This window comes from Passer montanus, unplaced genomic scaffold (assembly GCF_014805655.1).
Source record: "Passer montanus isolate IOZ18808 unplaced genomic scaffold, ASM1480565v1 scaffold87, whole genome shotgun sequence".
Taxonomy (NCBI): domain Eukaryota; kingdom Metazoa; phylum Chordata; class Aves; order Passeriformes; family Passeridae; genus Passer; species Passer montanus.
In genome coordinates this window covers 2,394,816-2,421,754 of record NW_024374034.1, presented here as the reverse complement: position 1 = coordinate 2,421,754, position 26,939 = coordinate 2,394,816, and the positions used below count along the sequence as shown (strand labels likewise).

Here is a 26,939-nt window from a genome sequence, read left to right as displayed (position 1 = left end):
TTAAGGGAGCCAGCCCGCTCCGCTCCCGCTCCATCGCCCCGCTGCCGGGGCTGCCCCGGCGGAGCTCGGCCGGCGGCGGGCCGGGCGCTGCCCTGGGGCTCCCAGACAGCGGGGGGAACGCGGGGCTGCGGATTATTGCAGACTAAGCAGTCTGGCGCTGCAGCATCGTGCGGGGGGAGGCGGGCGGGCAGGGGGAGTGAGTGTGTGTTTGTGTGTGTGTGTGTGTAAAGGGGGGATGGAGCTGGCAGCACGCCAGCTACCATCAGAATTAGCTCATTGTTCAATATAACCAGCGCTGGCAAGCAAAACCCAGCCCGAGAGAGGGAACGGGGGGGGGGGGGGGGGGGGGAAACGCCCCCCCCCCCTCCCCCCCCCCCCCCCCCCCCTTTTTTTTTTTTTTTTTTTTTTTTTTTTTTTTTTTTCCTCCGAGGCTGCACTTTGGAAGAGGTGCAGTCATTCTTACCCACACCCCCTACCCTCTCTCCACTCCCCCAACTATAAATTCCCTTCTGTAGCATGCTGCCCTTTTGTAATCCACATTTGTGTTTCAGATCATGTAGAAAGGACAGAAAGTGAGCAGGGAGCGGGGGCTTTTGTCTGTAAGTATATATAATTCCAATCCACAGAATTATTTTTTTTTAGTTAATCCCCTTTCTCTCTCTCCCTCCCTCTCCCCCTTTCTGCTTTCTTCTCTCTCTGTTTCTCTGTTTCTTTTAATTTCTTTTTGATTTCTTTCTGTCCTTAGCCGGACTTTGCTGCAGCTTGGCTTTCCCCTCTCGGTGCACATTTCCAAACAGGCTTTTTAAAGGAAAATGAGGAAACGTGCAGTATATGTGTCTAACTCTTTGTCTTTGTGCTTTAAGACTGGATTTCTAGGCTGAGGATTTTTCTGCACACATGCAAGGGGAGATGAGAAGTGATTTTCTATATGTTTTCCTTTTTCTGGGTTTTGCACTCCGCAAACACCAAAATGCATTTTTGAACGTAATGCACTTGGCTTTGTTAGCATGCGTGCAAGGCTCTAGGACAGGTTTATCATTTCCTTTCTTCTCCCTTGTAAAACGAATCTCCCTCTTCTCCGCCCTGACACTGGATTCCTCTCAGGCTGCTGGGGTTTATTTTTAGAAAGCAGTCATTCTTGCAACAGCCTTCTGCATTTTTGCATGTGCAGCAGTTAAATTTTGGGTGGTTCTTTTGAGAGAAAAAAAAAGGCAACAAAACAACAAAGCCAAAACAAACCATTTTTTGCTGGACATGTAGTGACATGCTACTTTTTTCAAGCATTTCTGTGTATATTTATGGATATATGAGTTTGCAGTTTTAAATCCAATATGTATGCTTGTGTTTGTGTAAACATATGACTCATACCTAATTATATTTCATACATACGTGCTGTAGGTAAGAAACATATAATCAATAGCAGAGAACTTTTAATTTTTGTTTCTATAAGAAAGCTGATAAAGGAGATATGCTACAAATTCAGTCCATTAAGAGCGTGATAATTTAAGGTAAATGAGGTGGGACCTACTCTTTTTTTTTCTCTCCCTGTTTAAAATAGGGGGTGTGTGTGGAATAGAGACAGGGAGAAAACTGGGGGTTATGTAATGCAGTGCCATTTCCAAAAATACCTACTCTCTGGGCTGTTACATTGTGTTATACTTGTTCCTTGATTGCAAAAACCCACACTTAGTAGTATGCCTGGGAACAATGGACCACAAATTACAGTAAACATAGACTGACAGGTTTTTGTCCTCTTGACTGATTTTTTACCTGTGTTAACCATTATATATGGGGCTCTTCAGAAATATACCCAGTGCTAAGAATAGCATAGGGTTCTGCAAATCCAGGTACCAGGGATTCCTTTGTCCTATATTTAAGCCTACAGACCACTAAGTGCAGAGATGTATGATATATAAGCATATATGTGGTTAGAATAATTTGCATGACTTTCATCTTAACCACTGAAGCTTCTACTTGGTTCAACCACTGTTATGCTGGCAAAAAAATACCTTTTAACTATTGCGACAGTTGGAATTACTTTTTTTTTTCCATTTTTAATTTTTTTAAAATTGTTTTCAGATTGTTCTCCTTGTGCTACTTGAGAGAAACTGCAATCCCAAGACTTAACAGAACCTAAAAATGGTAAGAATTAGTTGCTTTAGCAGAGTATCAATAATTTGTTGTGTCAATACAAACCTTATTTCCCTCTTCCCAATACTCATTTATAAATAGTACCTTTTTATGACATAGTTTTTGAGGCTATGGGGACTTGCCATATAATAACTGATGTACTCTGAAAAGCTCCTTATGTTGGATCTTTTATTTTCTTGCATTTTTTGAATAAAAATATCAAATCCATCTCTGTGCAGTAAGGCTTATTTAATTGAAGCAAGGAATATTTAAGTTATTGTGAAAAATACACATCATAACACATGTAGCAATACATGCAGACAAAACATTATCCAGTAATGCCAACACTGACACCTTTCTCCCAGAAAGAAGAAATAGGTCATTGCACTTTGTAAGTGAAAAATATTTAATATTTGTTTGTCAGGGAAGTACATATGATGCAACCTAAATTTTTTATTAGGTTAACCTTCTGAAAACACTACTATTCTTTGTGACACAGATCTGTTCTAGAAAAAAATGTTTAGGACTCAAACCTGGCTGAACTTAAAGGCATTTGTTTGGAATGTATTTAATGAACAACAACTTCTTTCCTTCAGTGCTAATTGTGCTATTTCTGTTTCTATTGATTAAAGACCATTTTTTATATTCTGACTGACAAACTCCTGATTTTAAGGATATGCATGCAAAAAAGGTATTCTCTGAGAAGGACTGTCTCAGACTCAGAAGGATAAAGGTAACAGTATTTTTTTAGAAAAAGTGCTCAAAGTAGGCAGATTTTGTTCAGACAGGTTTTCATCCTATAACATTCTTAGTTGAGGATGCAGCTATCTCAGAATCATATCTAAATACATGTACTGGCAAAAAACTGATGTATTTTGGATGCTACAGGATAAAATCATGATCAGTGATGCTAATGGTGATTAGTATTGAGCAATGCTTTAAGTAGCATTGCATAGGGTGTACATTAGCACAGAATATATTCCCCAGTGTGAGGTTCTAAGTGACATACTCTTATGAAGATTGGGCTAATTGCATCAATATTATCCCTGTCTGGTTTTTGATATGGGGGAGGAGTCATGATCAAAGAATGATTAAAATAAGCAAATACATACTCTGTTATAAAGGCTTTGTTTTTGTTTTTTGGCTCCTTGTTTTATATCATTCCTATCTGCAGAAATAAACTTGCAAATTCTGGAGTTTTAGTCTATACCGGAACCTACTTTCATCAAAGTGCTTTGCTCATCTGTGTATAAGTGAATAGATGGGGGTGGGGAATTAAAAGGGAAATGATTCACTTAAACTGTGAATAGAAATCATGCTAAAATACATGTTGTTCACACAACTGTGGAATATTGGATAAGGCAACTGTTTTCCTACCAACACCAAGGTGACAATCAGCCCACATTTTAAATGTTATGCAGGCTGCTCTGTGCAATATATGCCTATCTGTCGAACAAAAGATTATTTTAAGTTTAGTTAGGCATAAAATAGCCACTGATTTCTACCAGCAGATGGTTCTATAAATCTAGCAAGGTTCCTGTAGTAGTCAATGGAATCAGTTTTATAAAGCCAGTCTCTAGGCCAGAATTTAAAAACTTAAAACTATCCAAATGCAAAAAATAAAATGTTGTTACCCACCTGTCTAGTCCCATCCTTTGCTTTGCAGTGTAACATAAATACAAACCTCATTTAGCTATTTTTAAAAGTTCCCTTTCTTTTTTGTGATAAAAATTAAAATGTACTATTAGGTTTTACCTCATCTTGCAAGGATGTTGAAGATGTGATACTTGGCAGAATCTCTTCTCCTACCACCACCTTTTTTTCCCTTTTTTTTTCACTTCTGGTGCACTAACACTGAATGTAATTCTAAGTCAGACCACTGACACACTTTCCTTGCAGTAGTGGACACACTTGTCTTTGGCATATTTCTTCTTGTATTAATTGCAAGCATCTCTCTAACCATTCTAATTTACAGGAAATACTCTTCTTTGCATATCAACACTTTCTACACACTGAAATACATGATGATGAAAGTGCTTACTTTGTTTAAATATCAAGTGTATGCAAAGGCTCTACCCTGCTCTCTCTGGTCAGTTAAAATTTAGCTATTGTGTTTCAGTAGACTGAGATAGATGTTAAAAAATGGGGGGAAATGGCCTTCTTATTCCTTTGCTAGTCTGAAAGTTCATTAATTATTTAGCTAAGCTTACAGTAAGATTTGAAATGACTAGAATAAACTTGTTCAGTGAGAACAAAAGAGTTCTTGGTTTAACTTTACTGTCTTACCCTCTTAGTTTCTTAATCTTCTTTCTCATAAAATGTTTCTTAGACATTTTAAACAGTAAAAGCAAATTATTTAACACATTAGTTTTCAGTGCTGCTTCTCCTTTCCCTGGACTTGGAATTAGAGTTACCTGATTAATTAATCAATCAATCGGTCTTTCTTGCACCTGTTTACTATTAATATTCTCAATTTTAAGAGGAACAGAAAAGCAGAAGAGTGCACTTTCTAGTATTCATATGATTTTAACTCATGGACATTTTAAGCCATTTTACACAAGAATATTTGCCCTTTGAAGGTCTGTCCTTACTTCTGTATTTCCTTTAAGTGTCTACCTGAAAGAGGAAGGAGCCTTTTATATTTATATGCAATGTATAAAATCCTGAGATGACTTAAGTAGTTTTTTAATTTGAAATGGTAGAACTTCTATATACTACCTTCGTGGCAAGTGCTGAGTGTTATGAAATGTAAACTAAAATTTTATTTAATATTAACTAAAATTTTAGCTAACAAGGGGGAAAAAATGGTTCTAACTAAAAAAAAAAATAAATAAAAAGTAATTTGTTTTAAATTTTTTTGCCACTTCTAATCATTGAAAGTGATCCAATCAATTAAATAAAGGAACATGTTAGAAGAGTGGGAGTAAGGAATTCTTAATTCCAGTTTTCTGTGATCTCTAAGAAGGCTCCTACCAAAACCAGGAAAAGGTTGGGTTTTGTGTTGTTTGTTTGTTTCTGTTATTGTAAATATTTGTTTTCAAATAAAGAAATCAGATCATCATTTTGGACAGTTAGAGAAGTGGTCAAAGCACTCAGATGTGTCCTTTTCTCCTTCTTCTGGATTTTAAGTTCTGGGAGCTCACAGTGATGGTGCTTAAAGAATTTAAACTAGCAACGCTAATAAATGTGTATATCAGTAAACAGATCCTTAAGAATTTAATTTTGACTTTTCTGAAAGTAAACAGAAGATCATGTAGAGCCAATTATTAATTTTCTCCTGACTTGCCACAATGAGATGGCTTTCTTGTCAGCATTTCTTACTGGTGTGGAGTCTCTGGGCTGGCTGTTGTACAGTATAGCTGTGTCATCGCAGAGCAAAAAGGCTCTTGAAGTAGGTCATTTGGGCTGAATGCTTCCTGTCCTGCATCCTTGCCTGAACTTCTGAGGTTATTCTGTCATATTTCATCATTTAAGGGTGAGAACAGTTTGGAGAAAAGCCCTTCTCTTTTTTAGTCAGAGGGAAAGAAAACACAGCCTGCATTTGGTTGAAGAGAAAAGAGTCACCATCCCATTTAGTTTTTTATTTGTGAGGGGTTTTTCTTCTAGTTTGTAGAGAAATTTATAATATAATTTAGATTAGGTGAGGATATTTATGAAGAAAATTTTGTGTTTAAAATTTTATCCCAGTTTAACCATTACTAACATTTTTCCAGGGAGTTACATGCAGGTGTATTTACACATTCTGTAATCTTCTGTGCCTCTGGGCTGGAACAACTTTTAAGAATTTTAGGATTATTTGTGGAGAATGGAGTCTAGAATTGGTCTGGCAGAGGCAGGCATTATTTGGAAGCTTTTATGTGCTCTGAGAAAAAAAAGAGAAGAAGCAAGGTAATGAAATGAGATATTTTGTCCAGCCTATTACTGGATAGGCAGCTTAGGCAACTCTTGGTCTGGCATAAGAAAACTCATACCTGGTTGATTATTACCAAGCCTGGTACTGGAACTGGAATTGGAGTCTCCTTTATGGTAAGTCAGAGCCACACAGAACCTGCAGGACTGTCAGACCCTCTTCTGTTCATGTACAGCATGGGCAGAATTTAGTCAAGAGAAATAATTGTGAGAGATAAAACAAAATAGTTTTGGCCATCTGAACGGGTATATTGTGCTTTTTTATTATGCTTATGTAATCTGCAAGTTATACATTGTGTGTAGTTTGCACAGTGCTACTTGATTGCTGAAAACTCAGGGAGAATTTGTAAGCTTTTTCAGTTTACAAAGTTTGTAAGCAGAAATACAAACCAGTTTTTGCAATACTTCTGTCAAGCCACTTGTTCAGCTGAGCAGAAAACAAACCTTTACTTAATTATGGGTAGAAAAGCAGAGTTTTTTAAAAAAAAGTAATTTTTGCTCAAAGCTATAGATACTGTGGGTATTTCAGTGGTAGAGCTCATATGCACATGAAAAGACAAAAGCTTTTTACGTACTTGTTTCTACTCAGTCAGAAACATGCTCTGGATGCTCAAATTTTGCTACTCTGCCCCAGCATACTCTATCTGAACCAAACTGTGTTGACACATGGAATAGAAGGTTTATATAACACTAAGTCCAGTATTACATATCATAGAATCACATAAAATCATAGAATGGTTGAAGAGACCTTAAAAATTACTGCATTCCAACTGCCTTGTCACGGGCAGGGACAACTCCTGCTAGACCAGGTTACTCTTAGACCTGTCCACCCTAGCCTAGAACATTTCCAGAGATCAGTCATCCACAGCTTCTCTGGGTAACCTGTTCCCATGCCTCACCAGGTTCACAGGCAAGAATTTCTTCCTAATATCTAATCTAAGTCTACCCTCTTTCAGTCCAGGAAAAATCTTTACTAATTTTTTTTTCAAAGGCTGAAATTTTGGAAAACCAGAAATAAGAATATACATCTAGTAACACCACAGATATAACATTGGTTTTTTAAGGCTTGGGATCTAATGCCATCACCAACAATATTTTTACTTTTTTTCTGACTTTACTGCTGCTTCATAACTGAATTCTGATCCTTATATATGCTGAAGAGATGGGGAAAGGAGGACACTTAATAGTTCTAGCACAACTTTATAAACATAATTCAGTTGGCATCATTGGCTGGGGCAGGATATTTTAATAAAAATAGTTTTATCTATTTGTATTTTGGTTTTATTTCAAATATTTATTCACCTCATTAAACCATATTAATTGAGGGTACAATCTTCAAAGGTGAAAAAATATTATTTCCAAATATTTAGTGTAGAATGATAGTATGAATCACTGCTTGAATGTTACATGCAATTCTATTTGGACTTCTGGTCTGGCAAATTCACAGTAGCAGTACTCAATGAATCCTTGTGTACATGTTGCTGGGAGGATTCCTGATGTTTCCTTCTGTAAACACTGCATTAAAATAAACAAAAAAAACCCCCAAAAAATAAAAACAACCTACCCTCAGAATAAATATGTTTTTCTCATCCTGCAGGAAGAAGTGTCTATGGAATAATTTTGTAAACAGTAACCTGATTATCTCTACTAGCTTGGCATACTTAGGTGGGAGCAAGTTACAAAAAGTTCTAAACAATTTGTGTGTCCTCGCTGGAGGTGGTAGAAGCTTTGGCTTAATATACACATTATCAGAAAGAACCCCTGGCCTCTTCCAACACTGATGTTTGGAAGGCACACATTGACACCTTAGAGCTACCCTTAGAAAGGTCAACTTAGAGAGGAACAAATCTTCTTTGCTTTTAAAATGACTGTGTATCTGTGATAAATCTCCATCACAAAAGAATATGAGTTTACACAGCTCCTTAGATGAGTCCCAGAACCCGCAGACATTTTATTACTTTTAGCCTCCAGAACATGATACATTTTGTGCTTTTTTGTATGGAGTAGCACTTAGCTGCATTACTATCTGCCTAGTAGAGGCTGGTAATAGGGAGTCTTCAAGTAAATCTACCACAGTGCTTTCAAGCATTTGTTAGCAATCAGCTGCTCTCATTATATCTCTTTTAATGAGGTAAGTAAGGACTGGCTCTATAAGGTGGTTCTCTCTCCCATTTCCAAGAGTATGGCTGGGGCTTTTTTATACTTGCCTGCAAAATGCTGCTTGGGTAACGGGCTGTCACCTCCTGAGGGGAAAGAAGGGCTCTGCACTTGGGGAACTGCGTCCCTGGTTGGATTTCTACTCATCTTTTTGGTATGTAGGAGAAGAACTGTTGTAGTCCAAAGCAGATCCTTGAGCCTTCGGTAAGTTACAGCATTCAGGCCAGTATTTAGAAAATGTATAGGAAAATTAGGAAATGAACACTTACTTTGGGAGACTGCTTGGTGTATACATTTTGTGTACCCCAGGAGTTGAGGGCCAGGCCTGAGGGAGCACACAGGAGAGGTGTTATTCTAGTCTATCTCTGTTCCTATTCTTAACAATTCACTACTGGTCACTGTTATTGCTGGATTTTCCCTTAAGATCAAAACTTGATAAAATAAGGACACTGGTTTTTTAGTCAGCCCCTGACCATGCTCCTTTCCTTCCTCCTCTGTAGCTCAAGTAATTTGTCCGTGTTATGCATGAAACTACTGAAAAACTACTATGCATCCTTTGTTTCAGAATTTTTGTTGCCAATTTTTGTTGTGTATCCACCTGAGTTTGTAACAAAAGACTTGCTTATGCATCTTGTTCTGCAGTTACCATTAGATGTAGGTGCAAATAGTTCTAATTAGGCTCTACCTTATTGCACTTGAGGAGCAAATTACAAACTCCTATGTAATTAACTGAGAACTAGAGTATTATTTCAATTCTCAGCCTTGTTGTTGTTGTTTTTCTCTGTGTTGTATGTTATGTAAAACAAAAAAAAAATACTGTGGTGCAGAGGCAAACAAAATAAATATGTGGGGCTGTACTGGGTTATGAGTTAGGTTTTCTGGATGGTTGATTTGCTTATTTTGATTTCTCTGATGTTTTGCAGTTTTGGAGAACATAGAAATTTACTGGAGGAACAAAGTAATTCGCAGCCATTTTATTTCCTGATGGAACTTACCACATAATATACATTTGTTTTTTATTTTCTCTGAAATAAATATATTCTTTCTCTTTCAAGGAGTGCAATACTCTGGTAATAGTTTACTCTTAGAAAAATTCATTAATTCAATGAGAAGTTGGAGGAGCATTTATGACCATGTTCACAATGTACTGCTTAATTTTTTTTCCCTCTTAGTCTTTGTATGCATGGTAAATATTAACAATGTTTTTCAATGATTTTTGTGTATTAATGTCCTCTTAGTCTTTGCATGGTAAATATTAACAATGTTTTTCAATGATTTTTGTGTATTAATGAAATAAAAAAGCAGCATGACACTTGTAATACACAAGCAGGATTAATCTTAACTAGTGCAGAAAAGTGAAAATTGATCTCTCTTCCTAAAAATTGCACCACATTCAGGTCGTATGGAGTAGATTCCTGCCCAGGTAAAGTTATAAAGTAGTTTCTAGAACTAACCTCATTCAATCGCATATGTTAGAATACACTTAAAGTTTCTGCAGAGGGGTTCTTGCTGGATATTGTGCAGAATTGTGCAGAAGTCTTATTTGTAAATACACATATAAAACATTCACCCTGTATATACAGGCCTGGATGAGGACAGGAATGAGTCCCTTGATAAGCCAGGGTAGGAGACTGCATAGGAGCTGATGCTTCAGTGTAAGCTCAAGAATAGATGCTTTAAGAAAATCAAAGGAAACAACAGATGACAATGGGTTTATAAGGAGAAGGTTTTCAAGGTCACTTCCTCATGCTGTATGGGGAAGGAGCAAATGACATCCTATTCTGTGAAATCTACAGAAATTGCTGAAAAGATTCAAAAGGACTACAAAAGTCACCAAATACCTAATAAACAAACTTTGTAATTCATTTGCAGTGTGGAGAGGAGGATGCAAGGAAAAGCATACTTGTCTCATTTAGGCCTTTTCATCTCTATGTGGTTGTGAGTTTGAGTCATCAGATGGGGAGGAATAAAAAGCAGCAGTAATATCTTCCCCATGAAAAGGCAAACACATGAAAAGATGCTGATGCAGAGAAGTCAAAGGCAAATTCAGGTGTACAGCTGTCTTGCCATGTTCTGCTGATGTACTGCCAAGTATTAATTATCATTGCAATGGCAGATAGTCTCACAAAGGTGTGCCACTTGGAGCAATCCCAGCTGCAGAATCATGATGTAACTCTTTATCAGTTCTTCTCTCAAACCATTTATCTAACCAATTACTTTGTGGAACCAACCAAGTGAAATAAATGTCAATTATTGGTTTTTCCCACTGTTTTTTTTATGTTCATGGCACTGATGTGAAAACCAGGGATGACAAAAAATCTGCTGCTCTGACAGGATACTGAAATCATGAAGTCAGGTTATTAGGGATGACTGTCACTGCACCTCAGGCAGAGGCTCACACTCATGATACAGAGACACTCAAAAATGCAAACAAGTTCACAAAATTGCTAAGCCTCACATCTGCTAAACCACACATTCACAGCATTTTTAAACTATTCAGCTAAGGTAATGAAGTTGCACTTTAACTTGGGCAAGTTTGGCTTCTGCTGCTTCTGTAGGGAAATTTTCCTCAGTGAGCCTGTTCCAGAATCAGGCTATCACAACAGCAGCCTCCCATTTCATCATGAGTACAGCTTCTTAAATATAACAAAGGCTCATCAAAACTTCAAGGACTTGCTGAAATAAGGAGTAATGATGAGTACTCTTGATGTAGCTTTGTCCTTGCCCTCTCTAGAAGATCTAGAAAATAAAAGCAGTGACTGATAGAATACTTCTGTCTAACTAAACTCTCAAAAAGCAGCAACCATTCAGTTGATAGTTGCTGTATTTATTAAATCTTGTGTGCTACATTAGGAACACAGTGGATATTTGTATTTTATACTTTCATAATGTTCCCCTCATAGTCTTAAAAATAAATTACTGTGTATGGGAGCATTAGTTTACCCCTTGCACTGAAGTAAAGGCTTTGGTCCTAGCACAAGCTTTCCCTCCAGTTTGGTTTAAAAAGAATTAGTGAGGTTTTCATTCACAAAATTATTTATTTAGTGTTTGAGCAGTGGTGCAGTAAGATTGCTTATGCACTCAGATTGTGATTGTGGGATGTTGGTTAGAAAGAAAATGTTTTACTGCAGTGGGAGGCATTTGGGGGAATTAAAAAGTACATGGTAGGATGTGCTGTGAAACCTACATCTACAGCTCGAACTACATGGCAACTAAGAAATTTTAAAGAAATGTGGGTACAGAAATGAGAAGCAGCATTCCTTTTTGCTTATACAGCGCACTCTCAGGAGGAGGGTGGCCTCTCTCCCTTTCTCTGTTCTGGATTAGGCACACAGGTCACTCAGTCCTCACAGCTGCACAATGTCATTTTAGTGCTGCAGAGAGAGCATGCATAATTCTTTCTTTGCTTCTTTTTCCCACACACCCCTTATCATTCTACTCCCATGTTCCTCAGCATGTGGCCGTCTGTGTCTGCTATTACACTGCTAATCCATATAGTAAATATTTTTCTTATAATTTTTTTTTCCTTTCCTAGGTAGGTTACTGCATAATTGTTGGACATGGTCACCTTTTATTTGGAATTAGGATCTACAGTACTTGTCATCATTTCCTTTTTGTTTTCATTTATTTCCCCCTGCCTCAAAATTGGTTTATAAGACAAAGAGATTACCTGAAGCTTCTCTAAAAGGTGGTTGCTGATTTCCTCAGAGCAATTGCTCTTCAATAAACTTTTATTTAAGAAATTATGAGTGCAGTTGAATACCACTCTACATCCTGAATAAAACTTGATTACAAGCATTCAGTTGTGGTTCACATGGGGGAAAAAAAGGAAAAAAAATAGAAAAAGTAATTACGAGGGTTTTCTCAATTTTTCTTAACCATAAAAACCTTGGGAATGCTTAACAGGATTATACTCATTGTAGTAAGTTTAGCATGCCATAAGTCTGGGGATTTTTTGCTCTTGATGGATTTATGTGAACGTTTAAAAGATGCTCTTAGGGAATAGGAATGAAGAGTGGGTACCAAATCAATTTTAGATTTTGATGTGACTAATAGAGTATGTTAAGTTCAGCTCTGTTAAAATTATTTAATATATGTGTTTTAAGACTTGGCAAAAGATTGTACTCCCCTACCATTATTCTTTAAGAAAGCATGGCTTAAAATGAAAAAAAAAAACAACCCAGGAATTAGAATTTTGAAGTGTCGGTAAAACAGAGCAAGAGCAAATTAGTTTCTCAGTCTGTTGGCCAAAAGAGTAAAGTAGACTCTACTGGTTTTTAAATCCTCCTGGTTTGAAAATACCAAAGCTGAAACAACCCAAAAAACTATCAGTAGTTCTGGAATCTGAGAGTTCTGGTAAACAGACTAGGCATTTATTTTCCTCCATTTTTGCTCTTCTTTAATATTAAACTGCATAATTTGTATCTTTTCAGGAGACTGGAGGCTACAAAATTGAAAGCATACTCATAGAGAACACATAATTCCCAGTTTTCAAGTTGGCCTCAGTATTTAAGGCAGAATTGCACATTGGTTCATAGCAGTGTCTCAGGTAGCTCTTCCCACATCTGATGGTTCATGGATGAAGTTTCCTGGCTTAACTGTCTGGCTAATGAGGATCAAACAGTGAGGCTATCAATGTGAATCAGCATTATGCAGACTTGCAGAAACTGTACTTTTCAATCCACCCTAAAGCTCAGTAATTCCATTCTGAATCCTGATACTTTGGTTATTTAAGCCAAGCCTGCACTTGCATAACAGTCACACAGGAAGTACTAAGAAATGAAAATTTTGTGTGTGTCAATGGAAGCATTTATTTAGAAGTGTTTGCTTCATGCTAACAGCTGGAATGTTGTAACCCTTACGTCCTACTCTGTAATGGAGCATTGCTTTTCGCTGTCATAGCTTATCTTGCAACGTTTATATCAGTACTTTTGACCTGCTGTAACTGAAATAATGTTCTATGTGTTTTTCTAATACCCTAGTTATCAGTATATTTGAACTTCTAAGTAGTTTCTGCATTTATAAAGCACAGCAAGATATCATGGTTTGTTTTATATCCTTTTTTTTTTTCTCCTTCGGGTGAATTACAGTAAATCTAAAGTGGACTTCTCTACACCAGCATCTTTTTTTCCATCCCAGAATCTTCCTTCACTTGGCCAGATTCCAAGCCATGATTTTCCAGCCTTTAAGCATTGCTCCCAAGGCAGAGTCCTTTGTCCATTCAGGACTCTGGTACAGTGATATCACAACAGTAACTTCATGTGAAATAGGTCCATGTGATTATTATCCACCAGTATGGTAGATAATATTATTATTATCTACCATATAATTATAATATTATTATACACAGTATTTGTTTTTGAAGAAGAAAAAAAGGATATTATTGAATTATTTTTTTTTTAAACAGAGAATTACTGTGAAAGATAGTTTGGGGATTATGTGGGGTATTCTGCAGGTGGTGGTAGGTTTTGGGGTTTCTTTTTTTTAAACCTGGACCATAGTTGTGAGCTCATCTTACACTCCTTTTCCCTCCTGCCTCATTCCCAAAATCCACCCACAAACTGCAATTCTTTCAAGTTTTTTATGAATTTAATTTGAGGAATCCATTCTTTTTCATCTAACTTCACATGCTTATTTTATTCCTATTATGTTATTAATAGGGATAACACGCCCATAGTCTAACCCAAATACATCTCAGACTCCATAGAAAATATAGAAGTTTGTATTCATGATAATAACTAATTCAGTATCCTGATGCTTATGTGATCCTCCCATATACATTTTGTATACTTTGCTGGTGTGAACAGCATGTCCTGTGGTAGAGCTGAACTCCCACTGCTATTTCCCACCATGAGTTTTCACACAGAAAGTATGACTACACAATAAAATCAACACATAATTGCAGAATGAATACTAAGTGATTATAAATAGCAACAGAAAAGCTCAGAGGTTACTTGTTATCTTTCATACAATGTTCAAATATTCAGAGTGAGCATTAACTGAATTCACAGAGAGCCCTGTATTACACATTGGTTATTTTATGTCAAACACACCCAGAGAGCTGAACTGACTTGTCTGAGACCTCAGATATGAAAAAATCTGTTGCTTTAATCCGTAGAAACTACCATTTGTACTGCAGGAAAGCACGGGAGAGTGTACAAAGCAGGCACTGCCTTCAGCTCTGAGTTTTAAATTTCTCTCCTCTGCATTATAGAAGACTTCAGTATTTTCTGTTGGGAAGAGGATTTAAACACTCTTTCAATATTTTCTCCAGGATAGAACTAGTCCAGTTGTGACAGCTAATAGTCAACATGCACTTCCCCAGAAATGGAAACTTTTCTCATGTTTCAATACATGCACAGGAGCAAGAGAGTGTGTAAAACTGGCCCAGCACTTACTTAACTGACTATGAAAATTTTGATTTCCAAAGTGCAAACAAATCTGAATGGTGTAATTTACAATGGCTAGATCAAAACACTGACAGTTTGACATCCTGGCATCATGCAGAAAAAGTTCAATTCACCCAAGACCAAGAGCCCAGGAGAAAGACCCGGCAAGAAAATAAATTTAAGAATGTAACTTGTATGTAACTTGTATTTGACCAGTTTGGTGTTTCTGAGACTGAGATGAAGAGATATTCTGATCTTCATCTTGAACCTGAGAGGAACTATCTTGGTATTTATTCACTTTAACCTTTACTGTATTCAGTGCCCAGCTTAGGATCTTACACATTTTACATAGAAAAATTTTCCTGTGGGTGTCTTAGGACAGGACCTTAATGGTTAAATCCTGCTGCCAGCTACTTTATTGAATGTGTTTTATAATGTGTTGGAATTTCTTTCATGTGAAAAATACAGGGAGCTAACATGGAATTATAATTTTTTTCAACGATCTTATAAATTTATACATTCTAGTTCACCAGTCATTGTGAAAGGATATCAAAAGTGTGGTGCTTTTGTCACCTACAGTCATCAGCAAAGATAATTAACTTCATTAAGCAGCCCTTTGCCAGTGACCCATGGCAAAAGGGAATGGGCAGGTTTTCTTACAATATCCTCAGCAAGTTCATTAGTACAGACATCCTGTATAAAGAATTTATTAGAGATATTTTAAAAATATATACATCCTATACTCTTTTAATTATTTTTTTAAAAGCAGCTGTTGAATGCAGATAAACATAAAACAATATAGTTGGAATGCTGTAGAGACAGATGTTGTCATGGGTACAAAATATATATACTAAACATTAAACACTCTGGGCCAAGCTCTACTGATATTAGACTTATTTTAGTAACGTGGTCTGTCACATGAACACCACTGCACTTAATGAGTATGTCTTTGTTAGTAAGATCTTGTATGTATTTATGTCACTACAGGTTTATCAGCCAGGTTCAGTGATTTGGATAAGCCAGAAGATCTTTCCAAACAACCATGGGGATGGGGGATTTCCAAAGGTAAAGTTATTTATGTGACTTCTTTAATATAATAAATAGCTTGCTAAGATGAAAGTTTTTGGAGAAAAAAAATTAAAATTGAAAGTTCAATGTATTTTATTTTACAACTACTTCAAGAAACAAGTCAGCTGATTTCATCCAGAGTCTCATGTTGCTCTGTTTTTCTTAAAGCCTTGGCTCCTTGCACCATGCAGTTAGCTGCAGAGCTCAGTTTTCATTTTATAATTGTGTTTTTAGCCTTCAGGCTTGCAGAAAACATGGACTCTTGCTGGCTGCACACCAGAAGGAAAACATACTAATTTTCAAAGGCTCATATTTCTTAAGCCTGTCTCTTGATTTTACAAGCTTGACATCTGAGTTTTGAATACTGGATTTTGGCAATGCTTTCCTAGCAATGCAGATGAAAAAGTCAGTGATAATGCAGCAGGAGGAACTGGGTGGTGTTGCTTATCTTTTATTAAGTATCTTGCTTGTGGGTTACCTGGCTGGAGTAACAAGCATACACAGCATGGCAGTTTTATCTGAATTTGACAAGAAGTCAAACAAAGGCAGAAGATTTGGCTCATCAGACAGCATTAATAAGATTTTATTCTGTTACCATTATTGGTTTAAAAATGTGAAACTGGACAAGAAATTTCAGTAGTGAAAGACAATAGATTATGCAGAACTACAGGATGTACATGTTTTATTTTCTTATTCCCTTTCAATTACTGGCTCAAGCAGGTGGGTAAAGAAGAGAACACATGGAAAATCGTTTTGATTAATTTTCAGTTAATAACTAGGTTTCTGCTCTTTGTTAATAAATCTCTGCTAACTCCATGTTCCATATGGATAACACCATATTTTCCTCTACAAGGGAACTTTTAAATTTTATAGGTGGGGTATTTTGAAGCCTCATGTGCCAGCCTGCCAGTCTTTAAATTAGGATATATGGCAGTACTGTGATTCTTAGTATTCACAGTATTCCATAAGTTCAGCTGAGAAGGCTGGTAGCAGTGCCAGAGCCTGATTAATGTGGTTTTTGGGGTCATACTTACATCAAATGAATTTGCAAATTTTATGAATCAGCTGTGTGTTAATTAGATGATTTTTATTCAAAATGTTAAGTTAGAATCTTTCAGTAAGTTGTCATTCATCATTAAACAAAGTTTCTCCCATCGCACAGGAATGAAGCTGTGCACTATGTGCAGCATAGCAACAATGCTGCATTATATTGGATTTATGAATAGCTGTGGGCTTATGCTGTACATAGTTTGAAATAAAAGTTTCTCAGAAGGGATAACAGCTTCTCAACTAGCCAAAACATATTATAAGTATTTTTCCCCTTTAAAGTTACTGGAGTCTTGCTTTTAAAATACAATTTTTTTCCTAGCCTTTATGTAATTCCTCAGAAGATATTTGGCATGTGCTGGTACACATTTTTAGAACTAGCTCCAAATTTTATTTCACAATTAACATTCAAAAGCAACTTCAATGTTAATTGCATATAGTCCAGAGAATCATCTTAAAGAGAAACTGTGCATCTTTGGAAATTTTTTATTTTTACTATAAAATTAATTAGGATAAATTGGTCAAAAAAACTGCAGAAAGTTTTCGGTCTTCCTGATAAGCGCTTTTATCTATTCAATACTAAACAGCTTAAACTTCTGAAACAATAAAATAAAATATATAGATTTTTAAAAACTATTATTTGAGATAAAAGTGTTTTGTTGTTGTGGTTTTTTGTGTTTTTTTTGTTTGTTTTGTTTTAATTTTATTTTATGCAACCAACAAATATAAAAGGCTTCAGTTCTTAGTGACAGTTTATTTCCAGACCTAGAAGGGTCACATGGGACTTTATATCTCATGATTCTATGGCAGGATTTCAGGACTGAGATTGTTTTCACAGCTGAAAAGGAACTGCCCAACACAATGCTTTTGGAAATTTGCCCAGACCTTTGGTCTGTGTGGTGTGCCTGTTTGCATGTGTAAGTTTCTAGTTTTCCCTTTGTATCCTGTAATGATACACAAGTAGAAAATTTAGTAAAACAAAAATAAGTAAAAATATTATCATGAGGATGGAATTTTCTAGAGTACTGTGAAGAAATGTGTTTATCCAGTCACTACAATTTAAATGTTATTTTCTCATTTTGAAATTCTTGCAAAATACCTATAATGGCTCTAGCAAATATACATTACAACTCCTTACCCTTCTGCATATGTACTGACCAAATTCTGCTCCTTTCCTCCATTTCTTGATGCCCCAAAGGAACAGGTCACCAGCTATTTCCATGAAGGGATTTTGCTCTGTGCTCATCCTGAAAACTGCTCCTGTGTGCAGTGCAAAACACCATGGGGAGTTCATATACCTAAAAGCAGAATTTATCCTGTACACTGTGATAAAGACAGTGGGAGAGCCATGGGATGGCTTCATTCCCAGCACAAGTAAATGTAGCAAATATGAAAATCCCATTGAAAATTCTGTGTTTGAAGAAAGAAAAATTGCTGAAAATTGCACTTTATTGATCATTAGGAAACTGCCATGTGTTTAATTCCTAATTCAGAAATTCACATCAGAAAATAAATTAACTTGGAGAAGATAACTTTCATTTCTCTAACAAAGAGAGGTATTGAGCTTATGTGACAAACACATCCTAAACAATATCAGCAATAAAATACCTTTACAATTCTTACCACTTAAACACAAAAAACACATATTTTCTTTTTTCTTACCTTAAGCTAAACAAATTATTTTTGTTTCAGATCCCATAGTGACATATAATCGGCAAAGTACTTTAGGCACATTCTTAGCTTTTAGGCTTCATTCTGAGGATTAAAATGACACATATATGTAAATGCTGTTTACAAACTTTGCTGAATAGGCACAATTAAAATGTATGGTTAACAAAGATCTATCTGAGGCAGCTGGCTCATATGGTACACCACTTCCTTACCTGCTCAGAACAAGAAAACACTGCATTGTTTTTAGTGTGCTCTTTTTGACGGATTAGTATAGGGAAGCGACTTAATAGTCTGTTGGTTGCTTAATTAGTGAAGTTTTCAAAAAATGAGAGGTCTAACCTGGAAAAAGTTCTTGTAATATTAAGATGATCTTTCATAAATAAAATGCAGTTTCATATTGGTTCTTTTTCATTTTTTGCTTCTAGGACACATTAATTCATGCCCATGTGAAATGTTTTTCTCAGATGCTGCAAGAACTTCCTGGTTTTCAAACAACCTTTTGCTCTCTGTGGCATCAGATGCTTCAGTCGTGTTTAGCAGATGAACTAAAGCTAGGGAACTATGGAAATTTCAGGATGAGAGAAGGGAACATCCCACCAAACACAGCTAATACTCCTTTTTCCTCTCCACAGGGAAATCTCCCCATCTCAAAGGAAGTGAATCGCAAGAAAAGTGATGCGGAGGGGGTGCACCTGGCTCCAGCAAGTGGCTATGGACAACATTTCACCAAAATCAATTACCTCTACTCTTTTTAAACATAATTTCTCCATTCGTATTACATATGATGTATGGGTTTGATGAGGTCATGGTGTCATATATTGGAAATTGTTTCTGTGTAAATCATCAAGTGTAAGAAGAAACTATGGGACTCTGAGCCTTGCTTTAGAGAATAACAGTGGACAAACGTGTACCATAAAAACTAGTTTTTAACATTCTAACTCAAGCGAAAGCTCTCAGAATTTCACACTGTGAATCCATGTTTACAAACATTACAGGTGGGCCCTCAGGCCTGGTTCTACCACAGCAATGTCTTTCACTACTCAAACTCCACAGCTCACACACAACAGGTAAACCACACTTTCCATTTCCACCAACCCAAACTGCTTCTTGCAGAGGCTGAGAGTCCCCCTTTTTTTTCATTTAGATGTAACAAGCCTAGTAGTTTATTTTCATCAATTGTCTGTATATCTCTATATTTTATCCATGTACTCTTTTGATGTATAGAAGTAGTATGAAACTCATGGTTTCCTTGTGGTAAGTGATCGTGATGCTGCCACGGGATTTGAGACACTGATGAATGGTGCTATTTTGGACTTTAAATATGCTCCTTGGCAAGGTAGCTCTGATGGAGTTATTTTTTATTTCCATGTTCTGAGAGGGTGTTGGTACTTTGTTTTTCTGAATGTTGTTCTTTAGACTGGACTGACTTGTTTACTTGTGTCTTCAGTGTGGCTTTCTTATTCAGTGCTGTAGGTGAGTAACTACTTATAGTGTACAAGTGAGGAACTGATTCCCTATCAGTGTCCACTCACAAACATGCAGTTATAGTGGGAGCAATCACAAAACTGTAATTTTTCTAAAATCTCCTTTCTGACTCCTATCCACCTTATGGAGAAAGATGAGCAATAATTTTCCACCAACTTCTCAAAATCTCTTGATTTTTGTCTTTTTTTCTTACAAGCCTTTTTTAAAGAAGAGACAAGTTTTAATGTCCTCTTCAAATCCATGAACTAGGGGATATAGTAAGAAAAATACAGCAAATTTCTGGGAAGAGAAGTCCTAAAGGGGAAAGAGTACATTTCCACAGTACTGTCAACATGTGGAATTTACATTTTTGTTCTTGCTCCCAAACTACTATAAATACAAAATAACACAAACCACAAAACTAAGCAGTATCATCTACTCATGGAGTGTTGTTGTGTTAGACACAGTCTGAAAGCCCACCTTAATTTTTTATATAATTCTGTCTTTTAGCTATTCCTTTTACAGGGCAGGCCTTGTTCTGAACTGTCTTAGCTTCTGACTGTTAAATACCAATGCATGCACTGCACTTCTAGATTTCTTTCCTTTCCCTACCTTCTGTATCCCTTTCCTTGTACACTCACTTTATTTTCCAATAGAATAGATACGTCTGCTGTGCTGTATATAGAGCAAGAAGTAATATTCAGCAGTTGTGGCATTTATGTATAGTTGCAGTTGTGTACTGCTGAAAATGCAGGCTTTTGTAACAACGTGATCTTTAATAATGCAAGTACCCAATGTATTTTAGCTATTTTAGTAGGATTTGTTCAATAAATATGCAAGCTCTAAGAGTAGCTGCGATGTGTCTCTCCTTATTACAAAAAGGGCAGGGTTCCCATTACCGATTGTTTTCACCTGTTCTTTTCCTGAATCCTGAGGTTTGCTTCAGGAGTATCTGGTGAAGTAAAAGGTAATTCCTTTTGTTTCTTGCTAAACAATAGCTATCAAGATAACTTAAATGCCAGACCTGGATGTGGGAAATGATCCATTGCTGGACAATGGCAGTCACATGCGTGGCTTCCCACACTGCTGAGTGGCTGGGTCAGATGTGGTCACTCAATGCCATTTTTAGTAGCCCCAGAAGAACACTCTGGGGCTGTGCATGGCAAATACAATATGTTTCATTTTCTACTTCTGGTAAACTGAATTAAAAGGTAATTTACCTTGCGTGGTAATTTGGTTTAAATAATGTTGACACAGTCCTCTCTTAAACATGCTTATTTTTATTTTTTTTTATTGGTGGAAAAGTAACACACACATTGCTAAGTTTTAGAGCATATATTGGTTTCATAATAGTTTAGATATAGTAGAAACAAAGATTATTTAATATACACTGTGATTAATAGAAGCTTCCAGAATAAGCAAAGATGGCACACACTTCTGCATCTGCAATAATGGCTGTGGCACACACATAGTATCAGCTTCATGAAGTTTAAAAAAAAAAAAGGAAAAGAAGTTATAGTTATTATGCATTAAAAAAGAAAAAAAAAGCATATGGCCATTTTAAAGAATGCCCCTCAGATTGAATACATGTGTTTTCGCATTTGGGATGAAAATTCGCATTTGAATTTTATTTATATAAATAGAATTACTGGGGGGAAAAAGCACAGTGTATATGTCTCACAGTCAGTTGTTAAAGAATACCATGACCAGATACTTTTTTTACCTACCTCATTAAATAATCATTTCTGAAATAGACTAGTATTTTGAAAGCATTATGGTCAAATGAATTGATTCAGGCAACACTGGTTCCAACTTCAGACCTCTTTATAACATATCATGGAGAATCTAGAAAATCAGTATTTGTCATTCAGCAAATCAAGCAAAAAATAAAATCCTGAAGATGAATTCTGAAAAATAGGAATAGTAATGAATTCTTGCTTTCACAAAGCATTTTACACAGACAAAATCACTGATTTGGAACTGTTTTTACAATTGAGCATCATATTTTAAATGAAGAGTAGGACATAATGGTATGTGTTATCAATTAAATTCTAGTACTAAAAAAGCTGCATCATTAATTATCAAATACAGAATCCTTACACTCAAGAGTGTCCTGATGATGTGTATTAAAAAAATCTGATTCATATTAATAATTTTGTTCATTGGAAGTTAGCTAAATTCTGTCTGCAAGCATATAAAATATATGGAAACAATAAAAAATCTAATTCAGTAGTACTTTAGTGCCAGACTCCAATTAAATTTCTACTCTTAAAGCTATAGTACCATATTACAAAAGGTAAAAAATAAAATCAATGTTCTACATAAGAAGTTTAAGCAGAAGAAGGAAATTTAAATAGAATGGAATGAGCCCAAATCTGTCTCATCAGCATTATGCTCTTGTGAGTGCAAAAAAGAACATGAGTACAACCACCAAGCCAAGTGAGGTAATGGTTTAAGACCACTCAACAATGGCCCATGATCCATGTGCTAAAGCACAAGACCCCTTTTTGTGGCCCTTCCTTCACATCCTTAGTGCATATGAAGCTTCATCTTGAGTTCTGGTGAAGTAAGAGGCAAAAATGTGGGAGCTTTGGGCTTTGCTGCTCCAGCCATGAAAACATGGGTAACTTACATTCTAGTACAGGGAAAAGAAAGACCAGGAGGAGGAAAAATGGGGGGGGGGGAGAAATAAATAAACGTGGAGAGAAATACAGCAAGCAATTAAGGAGAAATAAAAAAATCAGAACTTGAGCCCGTCTGGAGCCTGTCTGACCTAGACGTCCAGAGGCACGAGGTTTGCAGAGAGAAAACACGAGTGTCACATTCCAGTTTGGAACAGCTATTTTCCTTCACAGATACAGACCTGTGAAATGCCCTGTTGAAAACATGCAGGAATAAACTCTGGCTTTATGAGACAGTTCTTAATTTTATTTTTTTTCCCCCACAAAATTTTGTGAGTGTGGAGCTGCAAGAGAGGGGGTAGGCTGGCATCCCCCCTGGAAAAAAAGATACAGCAGGACAAGAGATTCTTGGCCAGTGGTGTCAGGGGTAGGATGCAGGCTTATCCCAGCTTAGATCTTGAGACTCTAGCGCTTCTTCTGCCCAGGGACATGCCTGGCAAAGTTGAGACAGTGGTCATCACACTTAAAGCCTGTGTCCTAGTCCTGGACTAAGAAGGGGAACATGGTATAACACAGCAGATACACTGTAATTTGTATCACCCTGAAGAAAGAGCCCAGTATTTGGATACTCAAATGCTTCCTGCTTATGCTTCAGGAAAAAGAAAAAAGCAAAAACCAAACACCCCCGCCCCCCCCCCCCCCCAAAAAAAAAAATTTAAAAAAGAGAAGAAAAAAAGAGAAAGAATCATAAAAAAGAATATACATCCTGCATTTATAGTTCAACTGTATGTAAACATAACGTAGAATCTTCAGGTATCCTACTGGCACAGTGACAATCCTGCTGGCCTATACCTATCTGTCTGAACTATTTCTTAAGTGCATACAGAACTACCATCTGTCTGTCAGGATACGGCCAGAGCACAAAGTGCTGTGTAGGCTGGTGTAAATTATCTCAGGAAGCAGAGTAACTGCAAAATCAGCACTGCCTGGGGAAAAAAAAAAATCAGAAAAGGATGCTCATGCTCTTCGTGTATTCATTTCTATCTTGCCATTCCTGATGCTGCCTGAGCGCCTTAGCTTGATCTCACCAATCAATTTGTAACATTTCAGAGCAGCTTAACTCTATTCCTGCTCTGAGGGCTCTGATTTGGTGTCTTAAGTTGTGGGTTTAAAGCTTTCACCCTGTATGTCACTTGGTGTGTGCTGCTTTTCAGAGCTCTCAGATTCTTGTGACTCATCTAATATTTTCCAGCTGGTGATTCCAGAGGAAGAGATGTGACCCAACAGCTGATGTTTTATACAAAGAAAGAGTATCCTGTTTGCACAGTATTGTTTCAAATTCATATTGCACGTGTCCAAAGTTAAACCCATTAATCCATCCAGACAGATAATTGTTTTACTGGGAATTTTATTTTGTGTAACTTAAGCCAGATCCCAAAGGTTCCAAAAAGTCACAGCAGCTGGGACTTCTATTTATTTTCCAGGACACAGCCTCAAGATGAAAGGGCTGTACAGGTTTCTTGTGCATTTTTTCCTGTATTCCCAGGTGGTTTTTGTAGTCTCAAGTCTCTAGTTGATCTCAACAGGCTTCTATTGATAAATATAAGAGTGCAGAAAGATCTTTGTGATATCATTTCAACACTGCATCTTCCCCAAAGCTGCTTTTCTCAGCTGCAAATTTTACTGTGTTCCTAATAAAATTCTCTGTACCCATCCATTCAAGACTTACCACAGACCATCCAGCTTTCTTCAATAAAATTACTGGACAGCAAGCCTTAAAGGCTGCTATGTTCTCAATTAGGTTGCCACAGGTTTTACAGCTACATCTAGATTTGCTTTCCCACCAGTTATGCAATCATTCTGCTCGCTGGCTGTAGTGGCAGCTGCTGGAGTTAAGTGTGTCAGCAGGCTGCCAGGGCAGCCCTGCTCTGGAGCCTTTGCTCCCCTGTGAGTCATTTTGGCTTGGTCACTTTTTCCCCACTAGTGCCACTCGCTGGGAGGAGAGTTCCTGCCCATGAGTCATCAGCGTGGCTGTGGAGCCCTGTCTGCTGAGGTCCTCCGGGAGGCTCAGGAGCCGTAATGTTTCCGGCACAGACTCCGCTCAGCCGATCAAAACCACCTGCAGCCTCTAACAAATTCACAGTCCGTTTGCTTTCTTTTCAAGTCCGACAAATTCTCGGTGTTTCCTTGGTAGCCCACCCAAGCTGGCAGTGCTGTTCACAGGAAGGCTGCATGAGGACAGGACTGCATGTGGCAAAAACACCCTTAAAAAAAAAAAAAAAAAAAAGAGAGAGAGAGAGAAAAGAGAGGGAATACAAAAAAAGGATGCCTGAACACTGTGTTTGTAAATAAACAGCAGTAAGTTATCAGTAACTTAACTGTAGCAGCAGGAAACATTCCTGTCAGATTCTGGAAAACCAGCCATGGCAGGAAATTGTTATGTAAAGTGCAAAACTGCTACTATTTAAAAGTGTAATTTGAGCAACAAAGGGAGAAAAGATGCATATCATGCTTTTCACTCTGAAACACATCAGTATGAGCAATTTGAGGCAGCTCCTTTCAGGGGGGAACCTCAAGTTTACAGACTTGCAATTTGCTGTAACTGTTAAAGCTCACAGCATTAGCAAATCACACATGAGAGCAGTGGAAAGAAACTGGGCACTGTTCCCCGAGTTTCATCTGCTGGGCATTTTCCTGTCACTGAAGGATCTGAACCTCTGAAGCCAGAAGAGAGCAGCGGTACACTGGCAAGGGGGTGCAAACCTGGGCAACCCACTCCCACCTTGCCACCAGGGCTCTCTGCAGGTCTCTGCTCCATTTTGCTTTGCACAAAGGGTCACAAAGTAGCAAGTTTCAGCCAGAAAAGCCCAAGCCTATCTGCTGTGAGTCAAGAAACCTATCTACAAGCCTAGGTGTATTTGATAATCCTTGATAATACAGCACACATGACCAGAGGCTGGGGAGAAACTTGCTGAAGATAAATGAGAAGAGGGTGATGGATTACCCCAGTCTTGGAAAGCGAGATGGTCAAAGACCTGGAAAGTAAGGAATTACTCCCTCTGATAGAAAAGAGGTATCATGATCAAAGTCCTTTCTATGATTGGTGGTATCTATGCTAATTTCCAATAAATTCAATAGAAGGAGAATCCAAGGACACTGTGTGCCTAAATCACGTGCCAAACCCAGGGATTTTCAAACAGTAAACCATCCATCCAATCTCACACAGTGGTAAATGCTGAGTTATTCCACTGGAATTACCACAGAATAAACAAGATCAAAACCAGGTTCATGGGGATGACCCAAAACTTTTGATGAACTTGTGAGGCAGACTTTCCAGCTGGGTAAAGTGAACTGCAGCCCTCAGCTCTTAAAGCCCAGACAGTGTCACTGACATTGTCTTACAGACAGGCAGAGTTTGAGCAAAAGGGCACAACTCTGCCCTTTTGTTGTGCCACCAACATAACTCTACATCTCCCTCAGGTGGGCTTTGCCCATGCACACCACCCCTGCTTTCTACCCAGCCTGGGGTGCTGAAAGGCAAACCTCAGGTTTTCTCTTCTTTCTCTCAGGGGTACTTGGCTGCTACTGAAGCTCTCCATGCATTTTAAGGCCACCACTCTAATTGTGGATGGGTTTCCTTTATTATCAAGGTGATTGTGTTGCGATGTTCTCTCCTGATGGACTGAACTACTCTGATGTGGAGGAGTGACATAAGCCAGAGATCACTTTCTACTGGGAAGATTTAGGACCTTTCTAAACAACACTTAGTCAGCTATAAGGCAATTTTTGGGTAGTGAATAATTTTGTACTGATTTAGGCATTATAGGCACCAGAAAGGATTCAGAACATAGGATGCCTGAAAACTCAGATTTCTCCAGATGCTCTAACAGGCTCTGCATTGCTCTAACATTCTTGAAAGGTAAAGACAACCTGAGACTAGCATCAAGAACAGGTCTTGTCCTGCTGGGCCATAAGGAAGGCACAAGTTGCACACAATTCTCTTCTCTTGCATTAATTCCTGTACTGCAAAGCCAATACACTTTTATTTTATACCCCCACCGATTGGTTGTGTAAGCGTATCATAAATGTGAAGAGCAATTCAAATTACAGATTGTGATGGAACAAACATCTTGTTTGTGGATAGTGCAGTAATGTTGTGTCCAGTGGCAGGCAAGACAAGGTTTGTTCCTACTTCTGAAAGCCATATGACTTTGTGTTTATTCCAGAGTGGTACAGGTGGACCCACTTCAGAAAGCTGGGCTTCTTGTGCTTCTTGGAATCACACATGAAGTACTGAACCTGTTCCTGCACAACCGATCAGCAAGCCATCCCCATAAGCATAAACTCTCTTTTGAGAGGATAGAGTGCTGTTAAGGAAATGGATTTTTGAAGGCTGAGAGAATAATTACCCATGTCCTTTATTTTTCTCCCTTTGGAGAAGAACATAATGTTTTCTGGTTAACCTTAAAGTCTTGAAACCTAG

General features: G+C 37.5%; 1 long non-coding RNA gene across 2 annotated transcripts; it reads left to right on the top strand.

Moving 5' to 3' along the window:
• Positions 1-365: 365 nt before the first annotated feature.
• LOC120513737 lies at positions 366-20,686 on the top strand. Of its 2 annotated transcripts, XR_005630344.1 has the most exons (5): positions 383-447; positions 552-599; positions 2,080-2,142; positions 15,573-15,650; positions 19,004-20,686. It is a non-coding gene; the product is annotated as an uncharacterized LOC120513737 (long non-coding RNA). The 2 variants fall into 2 exon arrangements; XR_005630343.1 differs by having other exon boundaries at positions 366-599.
• Positions 20,687-26,939: the final 6,253 nt, after the last annotated feature.